Source organism: Aquila chrysaetos, chromosome Z (assembly GCF_900496995.4).
Source record: "Aquila chrysaetos chrysaetos chromosome Z, bAquChr1.4, whole genome shotgun sequence".
NCBI classification, from domain to species: domain Eukaryota; kingdom Metazoa; phylum Chordata; class Aves; order Accipitriformes; family Accipitridae; genus Aquila; species Aquila chrysaetos.
Window position 1 is genome coordinate 41282 of NC_044030.1, and position 12703 is coordinate 53984.

Consider the following 12703-nt stretch of genomic DNA (forward strand, 5'->3'; position numbering starts at 1 on the left):
TCTGTTTGCCACCACTATAGAAAAGATACTAGGCTTTATGGGCACTTATTCTAAAGCAGTCAGAGCCGTTCTTAGGCTCTTCAAAAAGTCAAAGCACTTTAAAAATGAAAACACTTGGAAACACGCAACATACAGCTCTCTTCTTATCACTTCGGCACCTCATGAGAGCAGGTGTATACTCACACAAAACCAGAACAATATGTTCCCAGTTTTAGGCTACATCTTGCATGTTCATGGTATACACAATAATTGGAAGTTTATGTAGATAACCTGGTGATTTTTTAGATGAGTACATAGAGTATGTAAAATATATTCACTTTACATATATGTATACACACACACACACACATATATAAAAATTACTATTGAGACAGCATGTAAATGCTTGTCCCATCCCACTTGGTGGACTCAGGGGAGGTGATCTTTTCAATTGTCCATTGCCACACACCAGAGTCACGAGAATGACTCAGGAGGGACAGGGAAAATTTCAACACCTCGTTTCGCTCGGTGAATCCTAGGACAGAAGTCACGACAATGGCTCAAATGGCCTAAATGCTCAAAATATGTTTTATTTAATGTTAACTTATAACACAAGTGTGGCTAAATTTGGCGTAGCAGATATTTCAAATAAAAAACTTGAGAGCTAACAGCTGTAGCAAAATATTCCTAACAAGGTAGGAAAAAGAGAAGGGATAAGAGAAGGAGAGAGAAGAAAGAGAAAAAAGGAGAGGTAGGTATCACCACCCTTGGATCCAGTGAGGAAAGAGCCTCGGGAGTAACTGTCTGGATTCCTCAGGGGGGGTTGGTCTCCCCACCCCCCCTTTATACCCTCGTCCAAGAGCCCTTTGCGCATGCGTTGTGGGTTAAGACCTGTATGTGGATGTAAATTAATCTGCAACTTATAATGCATATTCACTTTATATCCTAATTACACCTTGAAGAATTACATAAGGATTTGTATGCAAAACATGCTGGCATACTGAAGTATTCAGTGCATAACTGACAAAAGAGCGCTTAGCAATGAACATCGTCAGTATCCTGACTAGACAGGAGTCATCTTGCTTCATTCTGATGCCAGTATTGTGTAGGGAGGTATCATTTAGCAATGCTTATTGATTATGAAATTAATATAATTTAAATATTAATTAATAATAAATATTAATTATTGCTTATGACATTGTCACAGTGGGGAAGCTTTTCTTTTTTGTGCAAGCAGCACATATTACATGCCATAAGAAAAAATTCATCACGTCAAAGATGTTGACTCTAAAGGCGAAATTCAGAATAACCAAGAGCGAGTACATATGAAATGTCCTTAGAAATCTGTGACACAGCAACTAATATAATTTTGTCTTCCTGACGTGTGAAATGCAAGCAGAAGCAATGCGATGCTGTAGCCTCAGCTTCTCAGCAAACACCTTCCATTTGGAATGTCACGAATGACAAGAGCTTCTTGTGTCCCAGGAAGTCCTGTTTTGCTTTATCGGGCTAATGGTATCTGCAGAGTGCTAGAAAAAGTCATGCCAGGCTTCGGGAGCGGAGGGGGACAACCAAGTTATATATTACTAGGACTCGTCTGAATGGTCTTTGTCGTGATGCATTCAGACTTGGTTTAGGAGGGCTTTGTTTTCTGCCAGGAGGGATGCTGTTGGAAGCCCAAAGTGTGAAGTAGATGCCTGCCAGCTGGATGAGCGTGGGTCGCGTGTGGAGGGGAGGCAACGCCGACGTAAGGACGTGTCAGCGAGGAGGAGAGAAGGGCTGGGCTGATGCACGGGAGGCACGAGAGAGGACACGGCTCCACCACGTGTGGAGGAGAGTCTGCGTGAACCCGATGACAGCCGGAGCAGAAACGCCGTTTGCAGCAAAGCAAGCGTACGGGGCAAAGTCACAGAGAGCGCGTGGGCGCGCCGGGGCATGGGGTGTGCTTTGGGGGGGGCGACTGGCAGCAGTCGCGGTGCGTGCCTCGGGCACTGGGCAGCCATGCCGAGGAGCAAGGTGTCCTCGGGGGAATCCCACGGGTGTACGGGCATCGGGAAGGACTGGTGCCGGCGTGTCAGGGAGGAGCCCGTCTGGAGCGCGTGCGCAGGCAGAGGATTTCGTGCAGCCACGGCACGCCGGCAAGAAGGGTGCGCTGCAGGGAAGGTGCGTGCCGGCGGAGGGTGTGCGCACAGTGATTTATATCTGTTTGTGTGTGCGTGCCGGCGCGCGCGCCTGTGTGCGCGTGAGGGGTGCACGGATCCGGGGACGGAGGCGGGGGGGGAGGCGCGTGGGTCCTTTCGTGTCGACGTGCACGCGTGTGCTGCGCGCTGCCAGCCTTGCGCGGATCCCTCGGGCGCATCGGGGTGGGCATGGGGTGCGGCGGGGTGTGAACGATCAAAAGTGGAGGTGCCTGCGGCTGTCCACCCGCCGTCCCGCATCGCCTTGCCCGGTCCCCAGCCCGCACCGTGCCGGCATCCACGGGGCCCCTGCTGCTGCCGGTACTGCCGCCGGGACCCGGTTGTTGGCTGCGGCGGTGGTTGGGTACGGGCCCTGCGAGGTGGTGCGGTGCCCGCCGGTGGCTTGCCCGGTGCCTGAGAATCATAGAATCATTTAGGTTGGAAAAGACCTTCAAGATCGTTGAGTCCAACCATCAACTGATGCAGGATGTTTTTCTGAGTACAACGGCCTTGCTGTTTCTTTGCCTGATTGTTGGCTGGTCAGTGGTGGATGGGGCTTCTGTATGTTTCAAAATCTGTGAGAAATTGCTTTTGGATGGCCTTGCAGTTTCTGAAGAAGATAAGGACTTTAGCCCTCTTAGGTAACTTAGCTTGGAAGTATCCATATGAATTACGTCAAAATGTAAGCATAGATAATAGAAGCACTAACGAGGATTCTTTAGGATAAGATGTATCAAACATGCAGAAGATCACAGTGCACAGAATCATCTGAGAAGAGTCAAGTAGCGGACAAGTGGAGAAGATTATGGAAGACCACCAGAGGACTCCTGAAGACCACCAGAGACCTTCAATGCGCCTGCGTAAAGGACATTTGCATATGCTAATAGTTTCCCAGAAAATGAATGAATATGTATAACATTTCTCGGAAATCTAGTGAATGTGTATGTAGAACATGTAGTTAACCTGCACAATTAGGCCTGACGGTGTGCACGATAGGTGGAGCAATCCCCCGTGCACCCAGCGCTGCAATAAAGAATGCCTGCTTTCTAAAACTCCAAAATCGAGTCTTAGTGAGTTTCTTTGGCCAGCTTTTTCGGTATCACAACCATGCCTTCTGAACCACGTTCTGAAGTGCCTTGTCTATGTGCTTTTTGAATACCTCCAGGGATGGTGACTCAACCACTTCCCTGGGCAGCCTGTTCCAATGCCTGACAACCCTTTCAGTAAAGAAATTTTTCCTAATATCCAACCCAAACCTCCCCTGCCGCAACTTGAGGCCATTTTCTCTTGTCCTAATGAAGAAAAGGATGTGCAATTGATGGTTTCCCTGGGAAGAGGCCAGGACTATGTAATTGATAATAGGGAGAGAAGCAGCGAAGGAAGTGAAGGATTTAGTCCTATTGCAGGTAGAACTCAGGCACAGCAGAATCCGGTGATTCAGGCTCCAGGTGGTGGGGCCGGATAGAATGCCTGTGTATGTGAAAGTCCCTTTTTCAACCTCAGATTTAATGAATTGGAAGGAGTCTGCTGGGTCATATTGAGAAAACCCAGAAAAAGTGTATTGGGTATTTCAAATGATAATTGAGAATCACAACCCAGATTGGAAGGATATACAGGTGTTACTTAATACTTTACTTCCCCCTGAGGAAAAGAGAATGGTGTTGGAAAAAGCCCAGGAAGAAAACATGAAATTGAATAAGAGAGACAGTCCAGACTGTTTTATGCCGACAGAAGAACCTGACTGGTATCCTAATTCAGGAGTGTGACAGTTAATGATTAAGCAGTATCAACAGATGATTCTATATCAAGTGAAACATGGAGCCTCCCAGACCCAAAAATCTTGCAAAGCTGTATCGGGTAGTGCAGGGTAAAGATGAGGACCCATCTGCTTTTTATGAAAGATTGTGTGAAATGGCTTGGAAATGGACTGATTTAGGTCCAGAGGATGAGGCTAACAAAGTAACATTTACCACCTTGTTCGTGGGGCAGTCAGCAGCAGACTTAAAAAGGAAGCTGCAAAAGGTAGATGGTATGTCAGGAATGACAATATCTCAGTTGACTGAGATTGCTTATAAGGTGTATAATAAGACAGAAGAGCTAGAAAAAAAAGAAAAACAAAAGGAGAAACTAAAATATCAGAAGCAAAATGCTGCAATTTTGGCAGCCGCATTCACCCAAGCACAAACCTTCTTTCAGGGAAGAGGTTTTCCGAGAGGACGAGGGCATGACAGAGGACAGAGAGCAGGAAGAAATATAGGGAGTAGAATCCCTTTGCGGAAAGATCAGTGTGCAATTTGTAAGGAAAAGGTTATCACAACCCGGGCTGGACAGAACAGGGAGGGGTCGTGGTGAATTTGGAATTCCCTCAGGCTAAATTACGGGGAAACGACATCAAACAAACAGTTAAACATTTTATTCATGGCAGAAGCAAACTGAACTTGGAAGACATTAGCAATAGATGTTGGGGTTTCTCTCAACAGGAATTGGCGTGAACCTATCTCAGTAAACCGTGTAACCCGTGGTAACCATATACATCAGTTCAGGGAAGGAGAGTCCTCTCGTTGAGTCACGAGGTTCGGAGTGGACCCCCTTGCTTTCTAGACTCCTCCTCAGAAAAGGGCTTAGGGGTGGCTGGATCCACTCTTAGTCTCAGACTTGGTCACTGGTTTTATGTCTTAAAGGGATGAGGTGTAGGGATTATGGAAAAGGAAAGAGGAAGAGTGAACAAGACAGAAAAAAAGGAAAAGAAAAGAGAAGGATTTCACCGGTCCTGGGTCCAGCGTTGGTTCAGTCAGCCGAGGGGTCCAGTTCGGGTGGGCATGCACACGTGGGGCTTCAATTCCTGACCTTTTATCATCTCCTTGCCCATTCTTCAGGTGGGCACTTGAACTCATTAGGCTAATTAGGTGTCATGCACGGTTTGTGCTTTCAGAACCTTTGGGAAATGGGTCGGTGGGCTTGGGGGTCATTTGGGGAGTAAATTCCCCTTCCCTGCAGACATGACCATTGTTTGATCTTTGGCCATGCACGGTGAGCTGCCCTGCTCAGCGGATCAGAACAGCATATCAGAACATGGAACTGCGCACCCTCCGGCATGCCCTTCTGGAACACCCAAATCAGTGGAACCGGTAAAAGTGGAATTGAAACCGGGAGCAAAGCCAGTAAGACGAAAACAATATCCCTTGAAACTGGAAGCTCAGGTTGGACTAGAGCCTGTAATTAATAATTTTTTAAAATACGGACTGTTGTGAGAGTGTCAGTCTGAATACAATACCCCATCTTGCCTGTTAAAAATCCACATTCACAGGAGTATCACTTAGTACAAGATCTAAGAACTATTAATCAAATAGTGATTGATGTACATCCAGTGTTGCCTAATCCTTACATTCTGTTGACAACAACAGTTGATTCAAATGTTTATTTTACAGCTTTGGACTTAAAAGATGCCTTCTTTTGCATTCTGTTGGATGAACAAAGTCAGAAGCTGTTTGCCTTTGAATGGGAGAGCCCTGTAACAGGACACAAAATGCAGTTATGCTGGACAGTGCTTCCGCAGGGATTCAAAAATAGTTCTACGATTTTTGGTAATGTATTGGCAAAAGAACTGGAACAATGGCAAGGTAAGAAGTCTACCACTACCTTGCTACAATACGTAGATGATATCTTGTTGGGGGCAGACACGGCTGAAGAATGTAAACAGATAACTATTGATCTATTGAACCGTGTAGGTTTGGCAGGACACAGAATGTCACAAAAGAAAGCACAAATTATGCAGAAAAATGTAATTTATCTTGGATTTGAAATATCTCAGGAAGAAAGGAAACTGGGAGTTGAGTGGAATTAAAATGAGTTAATGTGTATACTGATTCAAAATATGCCTTTGGCATAATACATGCTCATGGTGCAATTTGGAAAAAAAAAGGATTGTTATCTTCACAAGGAAACACTGTAAAATACAGCAAAGAAATTATGAATCTTCTTGAAGCAGTTAATAAACCTAGAGAAATAGCAGTAATACGCTGCAAAGCACATCAGTCTGGACAAACTGATGTAATTAAAGGAAATCAAAAAGCAGACAAGGCTGCGAAAAGGATTGCTCTATCAGCAACAATGGCAACCTTAGTTCCAAAAAGAATCTTAAAAATTGACACTCCTAAATATACAGAAAAGGAAAACAAGCTGGCTGAATTGTTAAAGTGCATAAAGGCTGCCGAAGGATGGTGGGTAACACCAGTTGAACAACGTGTTGTGACTCCGCAGATAATGAAGGAACTAATGGAACAAACACATAAGGGTACACATACGGGAACTGAGGCTCTAACTGAAACAGTGAAGAGATACGCTGTAGGGATTAATATGGTGCTGATTGCTAAAAGTGTTACACAACCATGTGAGATTTGTGGTAACAACAACCCTAAGATCCAAAGGAGACCCTCTCCTGGAGAGTTAAAAAGAGGTTTTACACCTGGGGAATATTGGCAAATTGATTTTTCTGAATTACCTAATTGTAAAGGATGTAAGTATTTGCTAGTAATTGTTGATACTTTATCAGGATGGCCTGAAGCTTTCCCATGTCCCACCAATAAGGCAAGAGAAAGTGGTAAAAATCAAAGGAAATTATACCAAGATTTGGGGTACCAGCAGGGTTTTCTTCAGATCAAGGACCTCACTTTGTTGCAGAAATAGTTCCAAGAGGTGTCAAGATTTTTATAAATCAAGTGGGATTTACATACTCCATGGAGACCACAGTCCAGTGGAAAAGTAGAAAGGATGAATCAGACAATAGAGACAGACTGGAAAATTATGTCAGGAAACTCAGATGAAATGGATAGAAATTTTACCTCTAGCGTTATTAAGAATTAGAATAACTCCTAGAGTTAGAGAAGGTATTACTCCTTTTGAAATTTTGTATGGGAAACCTTACACTACAAATTTAACAGGAAAAGAAACCCAGATGCACCTTAAGAGTGATCAAATTTTGAGTGATTATCTCTTGCCTATGCCTCGCTTGTCTCCATAGGTATGTCCAACTGAGAGCACCTGTGCCTTTGGATTCACCTGTACATCCATTTAAGCCAGGAGGTCAGATGTATCGATGGAACTGGAAAGAGGAGCTGTTGACAGAAAAGTGGAGGGGACCTTACCCAGTGCTACTGACTACAAACACTGCTGTGAAACTTCAAGGAATTGATTCCTGGATTCATTACACCCGAATAAAGGTGGCCCCTCCAAAGACATGGAGAGTTGAACAAGTACAAGCTTTGAAGTTAAAAATACGCGGAGAAAAATGAACTGCACTTGGACTGATATTAGATCAGTTTTACATTCAGGGTGTATAGAAGGAGAAATTTTCTTAGGTTGTCTTTTAGGAGTAACAGTAATACTGTCCTTATGGCTTTTATACAGATGCACTACTTTTTTAAAGCCTGGCAATGAAAGAAATATGGTGATAATTTTTAATCATCTTACTGAATCAGACAACTAAAGGGAACCAGGAGGGATGCTCTGAGTCTTGGAATCATAATCTTTGTTTGAAAATGATTGAAAAAGCTATGAGAGTAGCTAATCAAACAAGTTGCTGGGTGTGTACCCATTTTCTGGAACAAAGTGATAAGGGAGTACCCCTTAGTGGGAATACCAATTCCTTTTAATACATCCTGCAATAATTTGTGGATAAAACCAAAAGTCATGAGAAAGAATGAAACTGACCTTCAAACTTGGGATATATGGGATTCCAATCTTTCAGATGTTAAATGTGTGAAGATGAATAAGACTAGGTCATCTGGTAATGTTTCAGTAGGGCACTACCCATACTGTGATTGGTCAATACAATTATAAAGAAAGAAACAGAAGGACGGATATTGGAATCTTCCAAAAAGTAGCAGGTCGTATTGGTTATGTGGGAATAAAGCACAAAAGGCCCTACCTCCCAATTGGTCAGGAACTTGCACTTTGGGTGCAATTGTTCCTAATGTAATAAATGAGATCAAAGCAGGATTATGGGTACAAACATATACGAGAAGATATCAAAGAAGCCACAACCTGTTAATTGATCATCCTTCCAGCTTCCATTCATTTGCAAGATGGTTCCTTCCTTGGTTAGGAGTTAATGAACTTGAGAAGGCAATACTGAACGTTTCTGCCCTTACTGAGAAAATAGGGAATGAGACTTCTGATTCCATTAAGGCTCAAGAAGAAGAGATGTCCAAGGCTGCTAATATAGCCATTCAGAAGAGGATGGCATTGGATATGTTATTAGCTTCTCAATGAGGTGTATGTACGGTAATTAACATCAGCTGCTGTATATATGTAGATCAGAGTGGAAGAATTGCTACTGATTTGAATGAAATTTGGCAACAAACTAAGATCTTACACGAAATTCAAAAGGATGATACATCTTTAGCATTCAAAGAGACTTGGAGATGGTTAATTTCTTGGTTCCCTGATTTAAGCTTATGGCTCAAGAGGTTGTTGACATTATTGATAATAATCTTGTTAGCTTTTGTGTGTTTGTATGTACTTCTACAATGCAACTGTAGGTGTTGCTTGGCAGCAAGCAACTTGATGCAGAAATGAGACTCATCTAAGGAGCACCCTTAGATGAGTCTCAAAGGGGGGAATTGTTGAATAACTCAGACATTTAGAATGGTCTGACTATTTTGTGCAAGATGTATTTTGTATATATCAAATTAACAATTAAGGCTGTAATCACAAAGGCACACAGTTGGCATTCATAGAGTAACGACACCCTGGAACAATTAGGCCTTGATGTTTTGAGAATGCTGTGTGTGCATTACCAACGTAGCAAGAATACTTAAGGTCTACCAGGGAGAAAAGAAATGTTAAGGATAATCAGACCTAAGAAGTGTTGGATGTGACTGATAAAAAGAAACATCCTGCTCCAGAAGGTGCCGAATGCTGGATGATTGCCAAAGAAGCATGAACTAGGGGAAGGGTAAAGGTGGCAGGGGGAGATCACAACTTCCAACTCAATTCCAGGCTGGAAGAACTTGCCCACACACACCTGCAAGGAGCATGCATGCTCATCTACATAGCATAATTTAAATATAATGGGCCAATAGTAGATGAGATGGTGACTACTACCCAATGAATGTAAATTTAGGTGGGTTTTTACTAATCATGTAACAGAATAAATATATTGTTTTTCTTTGGTGTGGCGTGCTTCCTTTATGGAATTACCACCTAGCACCCATCTTTGCACAAATATGAAAAAAATAATGTTTCTCCTGAGTGTGTGATTATTGGCTCATTGCACACCAGGAAACGAATCCACTTTTCAGACAACAGTTTTCGGTGACCCAGATGGGACAACTGTGAAGCCTTGCCTGGATCAACTTGCTGGCTACCGAAGGGGAGAAGATGCTCTTCAGACGCCAGCGTGCACCAACCTTTTGTTTTGGGGACTCCACAAGTACTCTCCCCATCCAGAGAGGGTAAGCAACACAAAGGTGCATCGTGCATTTGAGAGACATTGCAAGGAGGGTACTGTATATGATAAAGGTATATAGAGGTATTTTATAAAGTCTGAGCATGCTTGACAGTGACAACTGGAGTGCATGAAAGTGTGGATAAGAACGTTCTTTTGGGGTAACAGTACGGACAGGGGCAGGACAGTCTGCAGAGCCTCCCCTTTGCTCTCCATTAGGATGCATCCTAAAACACTGGAAGAAGTTTGGTGGGGAACCCCTAACAAGGAATAAATTAAAAGAGTACTGTACTCAATGGTGGCTGGTGTATAAATTAGATGGTGAAGAAAAATGGCCTGAAATGGGAACTTTGAATTATAATACCATTCTACAGCTAATGTTTTGTAGAAGACAAAATAAGTGGAATGAAATTCCATATGTGGATATGTTCTTTGCTTTAAGAAATGATTATGAAACAAGAAAGAAATGCAGATTGTCAGTATCTGATTCAAACGTGTTAATGATACTGCAAAAGGCAGATGGTATGTCAGGAATGACAGTATCTTGATTGAGATTGCTTATAAGGTGTACAATAACAGAGACGCGTTAGGAAAAAAAAAAAGAAAAACAAAAGGAGAAACTAAAAGATCAGAAGCAAAAGGCTGCTATTTTAGCAGCAGCATTCACTCAAGTGCAAACATCCTCCAGGGGAAGGGGTTTCCCAAGAGGATGGGGGCTTGGAAGGGAACGGGGAGGAGGGGGAAACATTGAGAATAGAATCCCTTTGGGGTTTGACCAATGTGCCATTTCTAAAGAAAGGGGACATTGGAAAAATGAATGTCCAAAGAAAAGACTGACTTGGTCTCACCCTTCTGCCCCTATCCCTGAGGCCGATTTACTAATGATTGGTACAGAGGATTCTGACTGACAGGGACCAGGGGCTGAGAAGTTTAATTCCCCAGCTAAGCCCCTGCTTCCAGTCAAGCTGGGGAATGAAAGTGTTAGATTTTTGGTAGATAGAGGGGCAACTTATTCTGTGTTAAATAGCTGCAAGGGACCTGTGAGTAAGTTCTCTATGTCAGTGGTTGGTGTCACGGGAGAGCGAGAGGTTAGGCCCTGCCTCCAACCTGTGGTGTGTGAAATAATTGGAAATAAAACATTGACACATGAATTTTTGTATATGCTAAATGTCCATTACCTCTAATGGGACAGGACTTACTAAATAAATTGGGAGCACAGATAACTTTTGAAAAAAAAAAAAAAAAACAAACCAAAATTCAAGTGCATATTCCTCAGAGTAATGCCTGGGGACCACAAATTTATATGTTACAGGAATCAATGGGAATCAAGGACATGAAGAATGAACAAGTTATAATCCCCTCCAAAATTCTGGATGCAGTGGTCCCCTTTGCGTGGGCAACAGAGAGGCCTGGAAGAGCTAAATCAGCTGAAACAGGGAGAGTGCAATTAAAACAGGGAGCAAAGCCAGTAAGACATAAAGAGTATCCCATGAAATTAGAAGCTCGCGTGGGACTGGAACCTACAATAAATAACTTTTTGAAGCATGGTCTGCTATGAGAGTGACCCCTGTTCTTCCTGTTAAAAGCTGCATTCTCAGGAATATCACCTAGTACAAGATGTAGGGGCTATTAATCAAATAGTGACTGATGTCCATCCAGTGGTACCAAACCCGTACACGCTGCTGAATGTGATAGTTGATTCTAATGTTTATTTTACAGTTCTGGACCTAATAGAAGCCTTTTTCTGTACTGGAAGAAAAGAGTCAAAAACTTTTTGCCTTTGAGTAGGAGCGTCCTACAATGGGACACATGATGCAGCTATGCTGGACAGTACTTCCCCAAGGATTTAAGAATAGCCCCACCATCTTTGGTAATGTACTAGTGAAGGAATTCGAACAATGGCAAGATAAGAACTCATTAATTGCCTTGCTACAATTTGTGGATGACATCCTGTTGGGGGCAAATACCATTGAGGAGTGTAAAGAAGCAACTATTAGTTTATTGAACTTTTTAGGGTTGGCTGGATATTGAGTGCCTCAGGAAAGGGCACAGATTGCACAGAAAAGTGTGGCCTATCTTGGTTTTGAAATTTCTCAAGGAGAAAGAAAACTGGGGATTGAGAGGAGGGAAGCAATTTGTCAAATTGCCCCAACCAAATCAAAAAGAGTTAAGAGGATTTCTTGGAATGGCCAGGTGGTGTCGCCTTTGGATACCTAACTTTGGATTGATGGCTAAACTTTTGTATGAGGCTACTAAGGGACCAGGAGAAACGTTGGAATGGACTCCGGAACGTCGAAAAGGGTTTGACGATATAAAGTTTGCTCTTATGAGGGTCCCTGCACTGGGCCTCCCCAATTTGGCAAAGCCTTTTGAGCTTTATGTGCATGAACAAGGACATTAAGCGATGGGAGTGCTTGTGCAAACTTTAGGGGACTGGAAAAGACCAGTAGCTTACTTTTCGAAATGACTGAATAGTGTAAATTCTGGTGGCTGGGATGCTTGAGGGCGGTAGCTGCAGCAGGGATATTAATACAGGAGGCATGGAAGTTAACAATGGGACAGAGAATCACTGTTTATGTGCCACATGCAGTTATAGCTGTTTTGGAACAAAAAAGACATCGCTGGCTGTCTCCAAGCAGGATAGTGCAGTACCAAGCAATATTGCTTGAACAAGAGAAATTGGTAATGAAAATATCTAATACTTTAAATCCAGAACACATGATTGTTTACAGACCATCGAGCAAGTATATTCTAGGCATCCAGATCTAAAGGACTCCCCTTTACAACATCCTGATTGTGAGCTATTCACTGATGGAAGTAGATTTGTAAATAAAGGGGAACGGAAGGCCGGGTATGCTGTTGTGACTTTGGAGAGGGAAATAGAAATGGAACCATTGCCTGTAAATATGTCTGCCCAGAAAGCTGAACTGATTGCTTTAACTTGAGCCTTGGAATTATCAGAAGGAAAACGAGTTAATGTGTATACTGGTTCAGAACATGCCTTTGGTGTGATACATGCTCATGGAGCAATTTGGAAAGAAAGAGGATTGTTATCCTCACAAGGGAATCTCATAAAATATGACAAAGAAATTATGGAACT